The 18,751-nt window shown below is 34.5% G+C and overlaps 1 non-coding gene across 1 annotated transcript; it reads left to right on the top strand.

Moving 5' to 3' along the window:
• Positions 1 to 18,436: 18,436 nt before the first annotated feature.
• Positions 18,437 to 18,538, top strand: LOC142875267 (U6 spliceosomal RNA). Its single transcript, XR_012922668.1, has one exon. It is a non-coding gene; the product is annotated as a U6 spliceosomal RNA (small nuclear RNA).
• The last annotated feature ends 213 nt before the right edge of the window (positions 18,539 to 18,751 follow it).

Raw genomic sequence — 18,751 nt, 5'->3', positions numbered from 1 at the left:
CAGTGCCTAGCTATTTTTAACATTTCTTGTAGTGTAGGCCAGCTGCCAATGATGTCTCTCAGTATTTATTTACCTGAAAATGACTTATTTAATCTTATTTCAAAAATAATATTAACATTTTCATTCCATGTAAAATACTGGGCCATATTTATTTTTAAAAATGGAGTTTTAAAGTTGTTATCTTATTGTATTCTGGCCTTTACTGTTTCTAATATATTAATACATTAATATATGAATCATTTCAATGTTCCTATCTGTGCAGCATATCTTTCTCTTGGTTAGTTTTTAAATTTTTTTCCAAATGATTGTAACATAGCAGATTTGGGGCCATTGAGATTTAAGTAGTGGGTTTTAGGTAAAGCTCCAGAAATGCTCTTTAAAGAGAACAGACTGCATCTTTTTCTTTTCTTTTCTTTTCTTCTCTTCTCTTCTCTTTTTTCTTTTCTTTTCTTTCTTTCTTTCTTTCTTTCTTTCTTTCTTTCTTTCTTTCTTTCTTTCTTTCTTTCTTTCTTTCTTTCTTTCTTTCCCTTCCTTCCTTCCTTCCTTCCTTCCTTCCTTCCTTCCTTCCTTCCTTCCTTCCTTCCTTCCTTCCTTCCTTCCTTTCTTTCTTTCTTTCTTTCTTTCTTTCTTTCTTTCTTTCTTTCTTTCTTTCTTTCTTTCTTTCTTTCTTTCTTTCTTTCTTTCTTTCTTTCCCTATTTTGTTCCTTCTTTTCTCTTTCTTGAAACATAGACCTGATGGCTGAAAATGCATCTAACATCTTGGGATTAAGAAGTAAAAGTTAAGAAGATCCTTTTGTTCTGAAAAGCATTTGAGTCATTGACTTACAACCTCCTACTTCCAAAGTTCTTATTCCAAGAGAAAAAAAATAAAGCCTTGTTTATTAAATCACTGGTGTGTGTGTGTGTGTGTGTGTGTGTGTGTGTGTGTGTGTGTGTCTGTTAGAGGGGCAGGGTTGTGTTACATGAACATAAATGCAAATTCCTGAGTAATACAATCTATTCAATGCAATGATAAGCATCCATCATATCCTTGTCTATACAACTTATTTAATGTAATACTATGTACCCATTAATAAAGTTGTTGTATATTTACATTCATTGAAACTGAATTGTGCATATAATAAACTTGTAATAAAATATAGGTGAAAACCCTGACATGTAACATTACTTTTTTAAAAAAATGTTATGTGGATGATAGATGATTGATTTATTGATTGATCAATAGATAGGTCTGGGAGGCAGGTAACCAACATTTACCAATGTTAGTGGTATTTTTGCTTTCATCTATTTGGCTCATTGTTTATGGGTTAGATAATAAATAATACTTATAATCAGAGTGAAAACTTTTGTGAAGGCCAGTCTGAGGATTATCCATGACAGATCTGAAAACCTCTTCTCTGATTCACCTATACTTTGATGTTGACAATAGCAATGACAAGTGAAGAGAGGAGTGGACAGGTTATGCATACTAAACACTTAGATTTCTTGGCACCAGGTGGTAGTGGTTGCTTCTCTCTTCACTAAAGTCTCATCTGTTCTTAATCTGTCATTTTCCCCCTATCTCAGGGATAATATAAAGAGTCAGGAATCAGTGATACTGTGGCTTTGGAGATGTACACAGTTATTAAAGATAAGGTCACCTTATGTACCAGTCTGCTCAGGACATTGCTGAGATCCCGTGTGAGGCATAATTATGAGAAGTAGCCCTTTTCACTCTAAAACACGTATATTATGAACAATGAATTACTCGATCACTCTTATTATGGTGAACTCTAATGTTTAATAAGAATTTAGCTGGCAATACTGACATATCTCTAAGTATATTAATTCAAAGTTGTCCTTCCATGAAAGTTATGCCATTGAGTCAGGATAAATAGGGAAAATCGAAGTTCCATGGAGATTTCCACTTACTAGAAAAGGGACTGTCTACCTGTTAAATACATTTTAAGTTGGTACTTTAGTCCATGCTTGCTGTTATAACAAAATACCCCAGACTGGGTATTTATAACTAATAAAATTTTATTTTCTTATAGTTCTGGTAACTGAGAATTCCATAATCAAGGTACCACTCAGTCTCTGTTTCCAAGATAGCTTCTTGTCCCTGTGTCCTGCAGAGAGGCTGAACACTCTGTCTTCACATGGTGAAGGAACAGAAGGACAGAAAGGGATAGGAGGGCAAAAAGGGGCAGAGATAGTTGTCTGCAAATTTATAAGGTTGGTAATACCATTAATGAGAGCTCTGCCCTCATGATTTCATCACCTCCTAAAGGGCACACCTCTTAATACTACAACATTGACATTTAAGTTCCAATATATGAATTTAGGAGGGACACATACATTCAGGCAGTTGGATACTCAAAAGTCATTACCAAACCACTTTATTTTACATCTTTCTTATTACAGATAATGGAAAATCCAGGAATTCTACCAATCTCCCTCTCATCTATGCATGAACGTGTTATTTGTTTTTGGCAAATGAGATGTAAGAGGTCTTCTGGGACAATTTTTCTTTCGTGATAATAGAATAGAGAATCACGTGATGATTTGCATTCACTGTTCAAGTTTCCGTCCTGTTTCCAGCCTTGGAATGTACTCTGGATGCCTGGAGCTATGGAAATCATCTTAGGACACTGAAGGCCTATAGGCATAAGAAATAAAAACCGATATCCTGAGGATGGTAGAAAAGAAGTCCTGCAATGGGATCCTTAGAGTAATTCATTAGTTGCTTTTCCAAAGGTGGAAGTCTCTAATTCCAGACTATTTCTTACATAAAATAATTTAACTTCTTTTGTTAAGCCACTTGTAGTTAAGTGTCCCGTTACTTATCATGAAAATAAAATAACTTAAAGTGCTTTATGAGAATGAATCAGGTAGAATATATCAGGGGTCTATGGTGCAGTTAGATTTTAAATAAATGTAACAACTTCACTTAAAGGAAACAGATAAGAACTCCAAAGGAGTTATGATTCACTCTATATCTTATTTTATGTCCTGCACCTTAGGATAAAGCCATCTCCTTTTGTTTCTCTATTTCTTGTCTTCTTAATGTAGCTCTTTTTTTTTTTTTTTTTTTTTTTTTTTTTTTTCTTAATGTAGCTCTTAACTATCCAGAGCACAGGCACACTGACAGCAAGGCACATCTGAGCTATATACTATCAATTTTAGGAATGGAGATAGTGTGAAGAGAAATTTAATTGGCCAAGCTGAGACCCATAAGTAATCAGTAGAGAGTGAAACAAAGAATACCTGGGTAAAGAAACAAATGTATTATAATTAGGCCAATTATCCTAGATGTAGTTCATCAGTTTGTAGTGATAAAGGCCGTTAATGAGCTTTGTCACTGACAGCATTACTTTCTAATCTTAATCCTTTTTAGGGTTATTAGCTTTAATGCTACTTGCGCAGAGATAAGTTAATTTATACTAAAATTAAATTGAAAAATAAGTAATGATTGCTGCATTTGAGCAGTAACTTACAAAGTTTCTCTCTTGCTGACAAAACTTACTGAGAGCAGTGCAGTAATGCCAAGGCTTTTGAGCAGGTGAAAGAGATTCAGAATAAGAGCTAGTTACTCCTCAAAGGAAACATAAATATTCTTGAGGACTGTCACTTAGTTAGTAATTTATGTCATTGAATGAAGTAGTTGGTGGCTATATCATTCACTTTTATGTATCATCACACTATGTTTCTGCCTGTCATCAAAAACATTCCTCAAAAAGGTCAACCTTTCAAGATGAATCACTAAACATAACAATTTCTATTAGATATACAGTACTTAGAAATCTGCTCAAATTTGTCAGTAGAATCTAGAATCATAGCCTCTATTAGCCTTACTCAACCAGAATTTTTCATTTAAGCCTCAGAACACAGAAAATGACTGGACCGACAACTTTCTAAATTCTCCCAAGGATAGTGCAGAACAAGTGGCAGTCTGGATGCATAGAAGAAAAACTTATTCTTTATACACAGGTGATGCCTTAAGGCATAGTCCTCTCAAGAACTGCATAAACTTTGCTAGAGATTGGAAGTATTCTTATAGACACATTTGTCTGATTCTTCCTAGACATTTCTGTATTTATCCATCAATATTTATTAAGCCACTGCTTTATGTATTGCTTTAACTGTATCTGGATTTAATATAACTGTGTTTAATATATGTAACAATAGCAGGTAACTTTAACTCATTCTCATTCCACTGGGAAAGGATTTTAATAAAGTTGACTGGTGAACAACACTGGTTTGAACTGCATGGTTCTATTCATATGCAAATCTTTTAACCAAAAGTGAATCAAGGTGTGTGAAACCAAAGTGTATGGAGAGCTGACTTTTCAAATACACACAGGTTTTTAAAGGTCAACTAAGAGACTTGAGTATGCATGGGTTTCTGGAAATAATTTTCCACATACACTGAGGGATGGCTGTATGTTATCACTAGTTGTGTGTGTGTGTGTGTGTGTGTGTATGAGAGAGAGAGTGTATACATCATATTTTCTAAAATCGATTACGAAATTTTCTATAAAGTTCTAGTACAATAGTATCTTGTTCAAAAATAAACATTGAAATCTATCAAATTATTTTCTGAATCTATTGATGTGCATTTTCTCCTTTACTATGTTAGGTAGTAAAATATAAATGCTTACTTTAACACTTTTATAGAGATATAGTTTACATATAACACATTTAACCTATTTAAAGTATACCATTTAATAGAATTTAATGTATGTATTTACCCAGGAGACCATTACTACAATCACAATGATGAATGCATCTATCACCCCCAAAAGTTTCATTGTAACTCTGTCATTTCTCCTTCACCACCACAGTGAGTGAAGACATAGTGGGCAACTTTATCACACATTTCTCAATAACTCATCAAATAAATGCAAAAAAAAAAATGAGTCATGTGCCAGATTTGTGCAACATGATTAAATGTAATTGGCACATAAATTGCTGTACCTCAAAGCTGCAGAAATGTGCAAACAAAAACTGAGACAGGAAAAAAAGAATGTAAAGACAGATCAAGATTTAAGAGATACATGGGTAAGTCTAAAGTTCTGAAGAAGATTTTAGAACATGTTAATACTAATTGAACACCTTCTTTACTTATATATATTAAATTGTGTGCATTTAACATTTGTCTTATTTTTTTACATCAAAAGGAATTGGTGGAGCAGAAAAGCAACGCGGAGAAAGGAGTGACCTGAGAACACAGCCACCACCATGAGCCTCCTCAACAAGCCCAAGAGTGAAATGACCCCAGAGGAGCTACAAAAGAGGGAGGAGGATGAATTTAACACTGGTCCACTATCTGTGCTCACACAGTCGGTCAAGAACAACACTCAAGTGCTTATCAATTGCTGCAATAACAAGAAACTCCTGGGCCGTGTGAAGGCCTTTGATAGGCACTGCAACATGGTGCTGGAGAACGTGAAGGAGATGTGGACTGAGGTCCCCAAGAGTCATTGTGGTCCTGAGGGGCAAGGGGAAGAAGAAGTCCAAGCCGGTCAACAAGGACCACTACATCTCCAAGATGTTCCTGCGTGGACAGATCCTCCAAACAGAAAATTAATAAAGAAATAATGAACTTAAACAAAACCCTGGAACAATTGGGTCTGACTGACATCTATAGGACATTCTACCCCAAATCCACTGAATATACGTTCTTCTCATCAGCTCACGGGACATTTTCTAAGATTGACCATATCCTAGGACACAAAGTAAATCTCAAGAAATTTAAAAAAATAGAAATCATACCATGTACCTTCTCAGATCACAGTGGAATAAAACTAGAAATCAACCCTAACAGAAACTCACATTTCTACACAAAAACGTGGAAATTAAACAACCTCCTACTAAATGATTACTTCATAAATGAAGAAATCAAGATGGAAATAAAAAATTCTATGAAGAAAATGACAATGGAGAGACAAGTTATCAACTCCTCTGGGACACAGCTAAAGCAGTTCTGAGAGGAAAGTTTATCTCCATAAATGCCTATAACCAAAAGACAAAAAGATCACAAATAGACATTCTAATGAAACAACTCAAAGAGCTGAAAAAAGAAGAACAGACCAACCCCAAAGCCAGCAGAAGAAGTGAAATCAACAAGATCAAATCAGAACTAAACGAAATTGAAAACAGGGAAGCTATTCAGGAGATTAATAAAACAAAAAGTTGGTTCTTTGAAAAAATAAACAAAATTGACACACCATTGGCTAAGCTAACGAAAAGCAGAAAAGAGAAATCTCTAATAAGCTCCATCGGGAATAAAAAAGGAGATATCACAAACTGATCCCAAAGAGATACAAGATACAATTTATGAATACTACAAAAATCTTTATGCACACAAACTGGAAAATGTGGAGGAAATGGACAAATTTCTAGAAACACACAGCCTCCCTAGGCTCAACCAGGAAGAAATAGATTCCCTGAACAGACCAATCCCAACAGCTGAAATAGAACCAGCAATTAAAAATCTCCCTAGAAAGAAAAGTCCTGGTCCAGATGGCTTCACACCTGAATTTTACCACACTTACAAAGAAGAACTAGTACCTATCTTGCAGAAACTATTCCACAACATGGAGAAGAACGGAAACCTCCCCGACACCTTTTATGAAGCAAATATTACTCTGATACCAAAACCAGGAAAAGATGCAACAAAAAAAGAAAGCTACAGACCAATATCCCTAATGAATATAGATGCAAAAATTTTCAACAAAATCTTAGCTAACTGAATCCAGACACTTATCAAAAAAATAATCCACCACGACCAAGTGGGCTTCATCCCAGGGATGCAGGGATGGTTCAACATACGTAAATCTATAAATGCAATTCACCACATTAACAGAAGCAAAAACAAAGACCACATGATTCTTTCAATAGATGCAGAAAAAGATTTTGACAAAATTCAACACCCTTTCATGATACGAACACTTAAGAAAATAGGCATAGAAGGGACATACCTAAAAATGATACAAGCCATATATGACAGACCCATAGCCAACATCATACTGAATGGGGAAAAATTGAAATCATTCCCACTTAGAACTGGAACCAGACAAGGCTGCCCACTATCTCCACTTCTGTTCAACATAGTGCTGGAAGTCTTGGCTACAGCAATCAGACAGGAAAATGGAATCAAAGGTATCCAAATAGGGGCAGAAGAGATCAAACTTTCACTGTTTGCTGATGATATGATATTATATCTAGATAACCCCAAAGATTCAACCAAGAAACTCCTGGAACTGATCAATGAATTTAGTAAAGTCTCAGGATACAAAATCAATACACAGAAATCAGAGGCATTCATATACGCCAACAACAATCTAATTGAGAACCAAATCAAAGACTCAATTCCCTTCACAATAGCAACAAAGAAATTAAAGTACCTAGGAATATACTAAACCAAGGACGTAAAAGACTTCTACAGGGAGAACTATGAAACACTGAGGAAGGAAATAGCAGAGGATGTAAACAGATGGAAATCCATACCATGCTTGGGGATCGGCAGACTCAACATCATCAAAATGTCTATACTACCCAAACTGATCTACAGATTCAATGCAATACCTATTAAAATTCCATCAGCATTCTTCAAAGATATAGAAAAAATAATTTTATGCTTCGTATGGAACCAAAGAAGACCCCGAATATCAAAAGCAATTCTAGGCAACAAAAACAAAATGGGAGGCATTAATATGCCAGATATCAAACTATACTACAAAGCTGTAATAATTAAATCAATATGGTATTGGCACAAAAATAGGAATATGGACCAGTGGAACAGATGTGAGAATCCTGATATAAAACCATCCTCATATAGCCATCTAATCTTTGACAAAACAGACAAAAACATACGCTGGGGAAAAGAATCCCTTTTCAATAAATGGTGCTGGGAAAACTGGATAGCCACCTGTAGAAGGCTAAAACAGGACCCACACCTTTCACCTCTCACAAAAATCAACTCACGCTGGATAACAGACTTAAACCTAAGGTATGAAACTATTAGAATTCTAGAGGAAAAAGTTGGGAACACTCTCCTAGACATCGGCCTAGGCAAAGAGTTTATGAAGAAGTCCCCAAAGGCAATCACAGCAGCAACAAAAATAAATAAATGGGACATGATCAAACTACAAAGCTTCTGCACAGCCAAAGAAATAGTCATGAAAGTAAACAGACAACCTACAGAATGGGAGAAAATTTTTGCTTCCTATGCATCCGATAAGGGACTGATAACTAGAATATACTTAGAACTCACGAAAATCAGGAAGAAAAAATCAAATAACCCCATTAAAAAGTGGGCAAAGGACTTGAACAGAAATTTTTCTAAAGAAGACGGAAGAATGGCCAACAAACATATGAAAAAATGCTCAACATCTCTAATCATCAGAGAAATGCAAATCAAAGCCACAATGAGATATCACTTAACTCCAGTGAGAATGGCCTTTATCAAAAAGTCTCCAAACAATAAATGCTGGCATGGATGCAGAGAGAGAGGAACACTCCTACACTGCTGGTGGGACTGCAAACTAGTTCAACCTCTGTGGAAAGCAATATGGAGATACCTTAAAGTGATACAAGTGAATCTGCCATTTGATCCAGCAATCCCATTGCTGGGCATCTACCCAAAAGATCCAATGACACTCTACAAAAAAGACACCTGCACTCAAATGTTTATACCAGCACAATTCATAATTGCAAGGCTGTGGAAACAGCCCAAGTGCCCATCAATCCAAGAATGGATTAATAAAATGTGGTATATGTTACCATGGAGTACTATTCAGCTCTAAGAAACAATGGTGACATAGCACATCTTATATTTTCTTGGTTAGAGGTGGAACCCATATTATTAAGTGAAGTTTCCCAAGAATGGAAAAACAAGCACCAGATATATTCTCCAGCAAACTGGTATTAACTGAGTAGCACCTAAGTGGTCACATAGGTACTACAGTAATAGGGTATTGGGCACGGGGGAGGGGGGAGGAGGGCGGGTATATACATATATAATGAGTGAGATGTGCACTATCTGGGGGATGGTCATGATGGAGACTCAGACTTGTGGGGGTAGGGGGGGAAATGGGCATTTATTGAAACCTTAAAATCTGTACCCCCATAATATGCCAAAATAAAAAAAAAGGAAAAAAAAGGAATTGGTGGTTTAATAAACATTTGCTTATATTTATCCACATATTTTCTATTTCTTTTTCTTTGTAATGCTTCTTTTATCTCTGGTGTATACTTTTAGATAGTCTATCAATGACAGTCTTTAAACAGCAAACATGTTTAGTATTTTAAAATGTCATGATTTAATCCCCAATCTGAGGGTAGACATGTTTTCAGTATTGCAATTATTTTTAGGTTATTTTGATAATAATGTTAGATCGCTGTCTTATTTTGGTGCTTTAGAGAAATAAACTCAAATCAGTTTATTTACTGCTTTCTTTTAATCTATTTTACTCTCTGTTTACTTATATTTTCTATTACTTTGTTGTTCTACACTTAAATTATAATATATTGATATAAGTTTACTTTAATATTTTATTTTAGTTCATTTTATCTTCAAATTTTGAGTTTAGAGGATTCTTTAATTATTCTTAATCTCATTATTTCTTTCATAAATTTGGAAAATCCTCAGTAATTGTCTTTTCCAAACATTACCTCTTCTCATTTGAAGTTTCTCCTTAAGTCCTGCATTTATCTATTCCCTTTTTAGACATTTTTACTCATCAGTGTAACTTTATATTTTTAATACTTTTTTAATTTGTTAGCAGTTTGCTGCATTATTAGGTATGTCATCACTTTGTTATTCTCTTTTACTATATCTAATATCCTATTTAAATTGTTCATTGATTTTCCAGTTATATACAGATTACATACATATGTATATTATGCATATATAATTAAAATTAAAATTATGTGTATGTATTAGCATATAATTTTTAGAAGCTTTATTCTGGTCTTTTACATATATGTCTCTTAATTTGATAGTTACTTTTTCCTTCTTCATCCATATCATGTAATCTTTAGTCATACTATTAATAATATGTTTAAATGAAATACTCTCTCTGATAAATTCAGGATCTGCTGTCTTTATGTTATTATTGATCTCACTTTTCATTTTACCATAATCTCTTTTCAGAGTGGTTTATTTTATTGTATATTGGACATTTTAAATGTACTCCTTTGTTGTATTGTTGCTAGCAGGAAATCACCCTTATTTAAACCCTATCTGTGAAAGGTCTTTAAATCTTGGGGTTAAATTATGCTTCTCCAGAGAGTATTTTTATTCTCTTCTGCTCTTAAACTAAATTTGTTGTCTTTGAGAAGGTTTTAATCACACAGGTATTTAAATTTGTCTTTAACCTATATAAGATCAGGCTTTTGTTTAGCAACTCTCAAAGTAGTTGTGTATATGTTTGTGTGTGCATGCATATACACATGCACATATTAATACAAGCATAAACACAAAATTTTATTTCTACATTTCTTTCCTTTACCCTCCACCCAAAGCCACGGATAAGATACCCAGCTGTTTTGTTCATTTTCCTCTGTGTTATTTTTCTTTCAGTTCCCTGATAATGTTGGCTTTCATAAATGCAGACCTAATATTGGGGTCTTGTATCAAACCTGCCTGCATTGCATTGGTCCCGGACTTTAACTCTATTCTACCTCAAAAGCATGGACTTAAAAAATCAACTCTAGGCCATCAGAGAAAATTAGATGCTCCAGGAAGTACACCATCATCAGTCCTCAGTACTGTTTTAAATTTGCTCTTTCTCTGCATGTCTAGCCTATGGAGACTGTCTTATTTCACACTGGATCTTACATTCTATTTAGGATTTTACCCTGTCTCAAGAGAGTTTCTCTGGTCCTCCAGGCCACTACATTACTAGTAGTGAAAATCCAGTTTTGTTACTTTAAGAGTCATGGCTGTCAAAAACAGAATCTAACATATAACTTAAAAATACAGAAAAAGGCACAACAACTTCTATTTCTGAGTTCCACACCGTCCCTTCACACAAACATAAACTATGGTTTAAATGAGTACTTAATTATACACTGGTAAAGCTGCTAGAGAATTTGGCAGACATTCTACTTTTAGAAGCACTCCACATAGATTTATATATCACATTTTACATAATGAAGACTTCTTTCCCACCTCTTAGTAAAGCAAAGTAATAATAATGATAATAATAAGCTTCTTAAAAGAAGGAAGGGGATACACTGGGAAGGTTTATTAAAAATGTTGCAAGTGAAAGAGTGGGTGGTGAATACACTTCTGATACAAAGTACAAGACAAGATTTTGCAGCCCACTTTGTCCCTAACTCCTCCATACCCTTCCCAGACTCTAGCAACCATCATTCTACTCTCTGTCTCCATGAGATCAATTGTTCTTAATATTTAGCTCCCACATATGGATGAGAACATGCTAGATTTGTTTTAAATACAGTTAGATAAAGTGAACGATATTTGTTAGCACCACAAAGTGACTATAAGTGACAATAAGTTAGGGTATACTTTAAAATAACTAAAAGAGTGGAATTTGAATGTTTCTAACACGAAGAAATGTTAAATGCTTGAGGTGATAGATACCTCCATGACTCTGATTTTATTAATTCACATTGTATGCCTGTATCAAAACCTCACGTGTGCCCTATAAAGATATACAACTATTATGTACCCATAATAATTAAAAATAAATTTTTTTAAAAAAAATTTTACAGCTCAAACTAGATGCTGAGTATATGATTGTTTGAAAGTCCCAGTTTCTCTGCATGGTTGAGGGAAAGGCACAAAATTTAAACATATGGCTGGACTGCAGAGCCTCTTCCCTGCATTGTACCCATGTGGAGTTTCACGTATGGCTGTGCTCAAGTTCTCAATCTTGAAATTAAGATATAATTTTAGCACTGTTTGAGAAATTCTCTGAGCACATGGCCAATATTTCTTATTTTTCTTGAGGTTTAAAATGAAAGTATCAGAAAAGCAGAAATTCATGCTTTTAGCCTAGTTTCTTTTATTTTTTTCTTCTGATAATTCTGACTTTCTCAGGAAAGTCTCATCAGCCCTTTCATCAGCACTTGTGAATCTGATTAATTCTGTCTGCATGCTTAGGTATGAGGCAAGAAGCCTCTTCTACAAAATTATCTCTCATGGAAGGTGTAGGCAACATACAGAATATTTCCTTTCCATTAATTATTGCAGAAGTGACTCTATGCCAATTCAGAGTCTAGCATGTAAAGGCACTGACAGTTTCTGTCCTTTTTTGGGGGGGGGGGGGAAGAAATGAACCAATGTATAAATGTCCTGTTGACCTGCTGCAAAGACACTATTAAAAAGTCCTTAAAAATCCATTGATAAGGAGGGGGCTGAGATCAGCCTTGATGTTAACAGCCATGTGGCTGAAGCCATCTTGTACCCTCCTGACAAACCCAACTGCAAGTTAAACTGCATTGAGTGACTGACCCCGGTAACCCACATAGAGCAGAATTGTTCATATGAGCCCTGCCCAAATTCCTGAGCCATAAATCATGTGAATTAATAAAAGTGTTGTTTTTTGGAAGTAGTTTGTTTAATAGCATTAAGTAAATGGGACAGCTGTTAAGCAGAAATTATATCCTTTGTCAATAGTTGGGAAATATAATTATCTTGGATATGGAACTTCTTTAGCAACTACATTGTTTAGGAATGAACTAGAAATTGGAGCTGGATGATTACATTTGGATAAAACCAGCTTCCGAGATGAACTGAATTCAAGTCAAGCAGCAGAAGATGCTACCTTGAATGAGATGATGATGATTAATCACATGTATTTGTTTTTCAAGCCAACAGTCATCACTGGGGAAATCAGTCAACAGAATCAGTTTCCACAACATAAAATCCATTCCTGGTAGTTGCAGCTAGAAGTGGGTAACATATAGGCTGGCAAAATCAAGGTAAGGGCCTCTTTCTAATGTAACTGCAGTCCTAATCATGTTACCAAGTAGGGATTTACAGCCAAGGAACTTCATTGGCGAGATCATTGATTTGTAAATTTCCATGCTTCATGTAATAATGTTAATTGCTATAATTAGTTCTCAGTTATCAGAACTAGGGCAAGATGTGGGGACACCTGTACAAGTAATAGATCAGAAAATACTGTACCACTTATTAAGCTATTGTCACTCAACTCAAAATCCACCCATCTTTTAGAGTCATTTCTGTGCTACTAGAGCTGGGAATCCACACAGATTTCTCCCTGTAAACTGTCTTCCTGTTACTGTGTGAAGTATGGGCACTAGGTGGAGGAAGAAGAGATGAGCTCCTTCTTGGTTGGCGTATGGTTCTTATTAGCAACAAATAGCAAATAGCTTCAACCTGGCAACAGTAATAGGCTCAAGTAGCATTTGGATCCCGTTTTAGCTCTTTCAGTTCTCCAAAATCTGTCTTTTCAGAGATAATAGTACAAATCAGAGCTATCTGCTACATGTTTCTCTTTCTGGTCCACCACCATGTTTTTTCTTCCTGTCTGTTCAGTCTTTCAGTGTCCATTTAACCAATTCTTGTATCAGTTTTTCTGTTAAAATAACTATTGTGCTTTCTGTTTCCCAGACTGTACTATTACATAAAGTACCATGGTAACTAGTTCTTAACAATATGATATAGCAGGAGCACATAGTTAAGATTGTGTGTACCTTTATTCTCTTTCTCTCCCGTCTGCTAGCTAAATCATACGAGGGTGATATTGAAGCCATCTATTGAATATAATGGAACTATGGCATAGGAGGCTTGTCCCAGAATTTCTCTGTAAAGCAGAATCCCTTACCTTCCCCTGCTGCCCAGTGTTGGATTCTGGTGAGTAAAAACACATGTACAAACACACGTAAACATACACACACACAAACACACACACACTAACTTTACTTGTTTATAGTTTGCAGAGATTCTATACTGTTTGTTTTAGTAGCTACAATGAGTCATCCTTATTACTACTTAAATGAATACATATAATAATATTAATATATTAATTGATTAGTATTTATTACTTATAACTATATTATAATTGATTATTATAAATTGATATTATCTAATCAGTGTTAATACATAGTTTTTTTTGAGACAGGGTCTCACTCTTGTCAACTGGGCTAGAATACATAGATATTAATACATAAATTGATACTAAAATTGGAAATCCATTGAAGAAAAGCTATTAATATGCTACATTGGCCCAGTGATTGAATGGAGGATTACAACACATAAAACAAGATAAATAGCTCTTGATCTGTGTCATTCACATGCGAAATATTTGGTAAATCTCTTGCCTGAAATAAGTTGGGAGACAAATCAAATGATTACTGAGCTGGGCAAAAAAGGTTGAAAAAGATCTTTTAAATATGCGTTATTATTGGATCTGTTAAGCAACACATAAGAAAGAGAAGAGAAAGGCAGTTTACAAGCAGAAATTCAAGGATAAAGAGAAGACAGATATTTGAAACTTGCAAGATTAGAAAAATTGACAGCTTCTAGTCCCTAAATAGCAGGAGATAGAATTTAAAATACTGTTTTATTGGCAAAGACAAGATGAGATTTCTTATTTCAATACAGTGATCGGATTTGGAATATGCCCTATTCAGGCCTCATCTCCTCAAGGTATCTAAGCTACTGTTAAGTTAAGCCGTATAACAGAGCCAGAAAGCAAGGGAATAAAGACTACCTAAGAATTACTTCAAAAAGAATGTTTGGTGTGGCTACTCATCCATGAAACTGACTAGAAGTAAATAAATCAGAAACCTAATAAGGTTTTAAGGAAATTAAATTGTCAAAGAACACTAGCCTTATCTAAAAATTATGTTATTTTTTGGCAAGTCTTAAAATAAACCGCAGTAGGAAGTGAGCTACAAAAAGATGCATAGGTCCCAAAGACGACACATACCCCAATACCAATTTCTGATATGCCTGGAAGAATAATAAATGTGGAAGAACCTCTCTTGGAGGTTTGCTGCCTTTCACCCAAGAGCTTAAAGCTTTTGCTTTTTAAAGAAGAGATTCTTTAAATGTCAATTAGTCCAAGCTGATTGTGCAGTTCAAATATATCTACTTACTGAATTGTTTGTCCAGCTATTCTACTAATTACTGAACAAGAGGAATTAAGACCATTAAGTTTAATTGTAGATTTTTCTATTTCTTCCTTTGATTTGGGTAGTTTCTACTTTATATATGTTGAAGCATTCTTATTAGATAATGTAAACATTTACGATTATTATATTTTTCTGGTGAACTTCCGTTTTTATCACTATAGAATATCTTTATTTTTGATAATCATTTTATCCTAAAGTCTACTGTTTTAACATGTATGTCATATCTTTTTCTATCCTTTTGTTTTCAACTTATTATACAGACAGCATAGAGTTCAGTCTTGAATTTTTTAATTCAGACTGAAGTTCTCTGACTTTTAATTGTAAAGTTTGGATCATTTACACTTGATTAAATTACTTAAACTTTTAAATTGATGTCCCCCATTTTGGTGTTTAACACTTGTTAATTCCGTTCATTCTTAATTTTTTCTTCCTTCTTTTCTATCTACTTTTTTGGCACTTTTTTTTCAAAAAACATGTGAGAACTATTAGTTTTTTAAAAAATTAATCTGGTAAGATTTAAGATTTATCCTTTCATTTCATTTTAGTATAAATATTTTCTAATTCAACATATTTCCTCCAGTTTTATGTCAAAAGCATTAATTAAAATTGCACATCTCTTGATGGAATGAAGCTAAGGGAAGAGATTGATGGTACATTATTAGACATGCTCTTCTACATTTATATTTAGGTTATTAAGTATGAGCCTGACTTAAGTATTAAGTTTGATAGTTGATATCTTTGACATTTCACTTCAACACTTCCTGTTTTTTTGTTTATTGTGAAGGTTCATCCTCAATCTTTCAAACGCATGGTTTGGCTCATGATTATCTTTCAAATTTTCTCTTACAGCAATTTTTGTGAAACTATGGATAAGTCAAAAATTTGTGTTATTTCTGAATATGAGTTCTGTTGTGGAACCAATGCAGTGTAGACAGTTTGAAATATCAATTAATTGTTTGGGAAAGATGTGGCTAATGAACATACAAGTTACCAGTAAGATGGCAAAACTCTGTCAATAGTTTAGGCGCCTACTTTGATTAATTGTACTGCCTCTTATTTGAGATATAATAAACTACACTTTTGATTCAAAATCAAACATTTCATATTTAATGACCTAATGAAACTAAGTATTAACCCTATACATTGTCAAAGTGTGTGGCTCATTTCATCCACTAAAATATCAGAAAATATACTGCTAACTGCAACATTTAATCAAATGCTTCTATACATCAACCACCAAATTTGCATGATCATCCAGTCTAGCACTTCTTTTACAGAAGGAAATTCAGTTAGGCTGGCATAGTTTAGAATTCCTGAGAATTTCTTCTATTCTTGTTCTACACATCCCCAAAAGGCTATTTCATCATTTTTCCATGGCTTGAATGTCTACACATATGCCAATTACTATTAAAAGTATATAGCTTGGTCCCAGATATTGCTCCTGAGCTCCCACTTATTCTTCCAAAGTTCTCCTAGATGATCCCCATTTGGATTGAAGCAGGCAGTACAAACGGCATATTCAGATGACGATATATAATCTTATCTTTAAATCTGCTCCTCACATACCTTATTTCAGTTAGTGAATTTATCACTCACCTAGTTTCCTCAGATACGACTCCTGTTTTTCCTTATCTGTATACTTCATTGGTCTTTAATTTCTACTTATGCTATAATTATGGATAATTCCTTCTCCTTTGTGTTCTACTTACCATTTCCACAGACCACACCACATATAGTCCTTTGTTTCTCACTTCTATCCCCTCACCTCATTGCATCTTAATGTGTACCTCTGTTGGTAGACTTTTCTCTTTACTTCTTCAGTCTCTACACCACCAGCAAGAGCATGATCTGGAACTAGGCCTGAAATTCTCAGGCACACCTTAGACCTCCTGGATCAGTAATCTGTGGGTGCATTCCAGTAATTCCTAGTGATTCTGATGCATGTCAAGTGTGAGAACCACTGCTATGCACTAAAGATGATATAAAAAATGTACTTCCACTAATACCTATTATTGTTAATGCCAATATTTCTATTTTCACGGAAGCTTTGGAGTGAATGAGAGTCATAGTACTATGGAGAACATCCGGAATTTTCTCTTACTTTTATTTTAATAATGTCTACATTTTAAAGTAAACCAAATTTTATCTTTGGCTCTTTTTTATAATTAACACATTTTTTAAGTGAACACTTGCACTTGAATCAACATGCAAGTATGCTTTGATGCCAAAGTTGAGAACACATGACCTACACTAGCAGTCAGCAAACTATCGCCCAGGCACTGTTTCAGGCACTGGGGATATAGAGGTGAACAAATGAAACAGGCCTTTGCAGTCATGGGACATATATTTGACTTGGGGATGGGCAAGGGATGGCTGACAATAAAAAAAGCATGCAAGTAAATAATAAGTAAGATAGTTTCATAACATGATTCGCATCGTGAACAAAATTAGGCAGATGAAATATTAGAAAGTGACTGTCAGAAGGCAGTGTCCTTGGGTTAGGTGTAGGAAACGACTTTCTGAGGAGATGGCAACAAGCTGAGACTTGAGGGATGAAAAAGAACAAGATGGGCAAAGTTCTTGAGGAAGAAAGGACCTTAATACGTCCTGAAAACATAAAGGAGATCTGTGTGGTTGGAGCAAAGTAATTACTGTGAAGAGATGAGGTCCAGGCTAAATGTTTGTGAAACTTCCAATCGAGGATAAACTGTATCCTTTCATTTCCACTGTGTCTCATAGAAGAAAGTAATATTGATTAAAGGCTGTTTACTATTCTTTTGTGTGTTAATGATTTATGTTGGTTGCAGTGTAAGCATAAATGATTTTTACATCAATGGTGAGAAAATTAAGAACTTAAGATTAAAAAGGGAAAAAAAAAAGGAGCAAGATGTATGTACCCTTTCAATGCAAGGTTGAAATACTGCTTCTTACTCATCTCCACATCTATCAGGCTGTTTAAGGTGGTAGCATTAAGCCAGATCTTAAAATTCCCCAAACGTAGTGACATGAACAGGTACAAAACAAAACAAAAGCCAAAGACTATCAATGATCAAACAATAGAAAGGACCGATGACTTGAACATAAGCGAAAAATAAGTTTCATGAATATATACAAATATTCTTCTATATTTTTTAGGGGGAAAGTGTTGGGTGACTGTATGTGGACAGTGAAGGAATTGTCAAGAAGAGGAAGATGCATTAATGAAACACTGAAAATTCATTAATGAATGAATGAATTCATTAATGAATGAATTCATAATTATGAATTAATAATGAATGAATTAATAATGAATGAATTCATTAATGAATCAGCAAATTTGGTGCTGGCTTTGGTAGCACATATTCTAAAATTAGAAAGATATAGAGATTAACATAGTCCATGTGCAGAAGACACATAAATTTATGAAGCTTTCTATAGATGTTTTAAAACGGGAAAGAGGACTTGAACTGAAGTTTCCCCAAAGATGGTATACAAATAGCCTACAAATATTTGAAAAGATGCTAAACATCATTAATCATCATGGAACTTCAAATCAAAACCACAATAAGGATAACATCACACCCATTAAAATAGCATAAAAAAAACCTAAAACCAACCAAACAAAACCCACAAAATAATATGGATGGGGCAAAAT

The sequence above is a fragment of the Microcebus murinus genome, chromosome 1 (genome assembly GCF_040939455.1).
Source record: "Microcebus murinus isolate Inina chromosome 1, M.murinus_Inina_mat1.0, whole genome shotgun sequence".
Lineage (NCBI taxonomy): Eukaryota > Metazoa > Chordata > Mammalia > Primates > Cheirogaleidae > Microcebus > Microcebus murinus.
The sequence above is the reverse complement of the archived record's forward strand: the minus strand, read 5'-3'. Positions and strand labels throughout refer to the sequence as shown.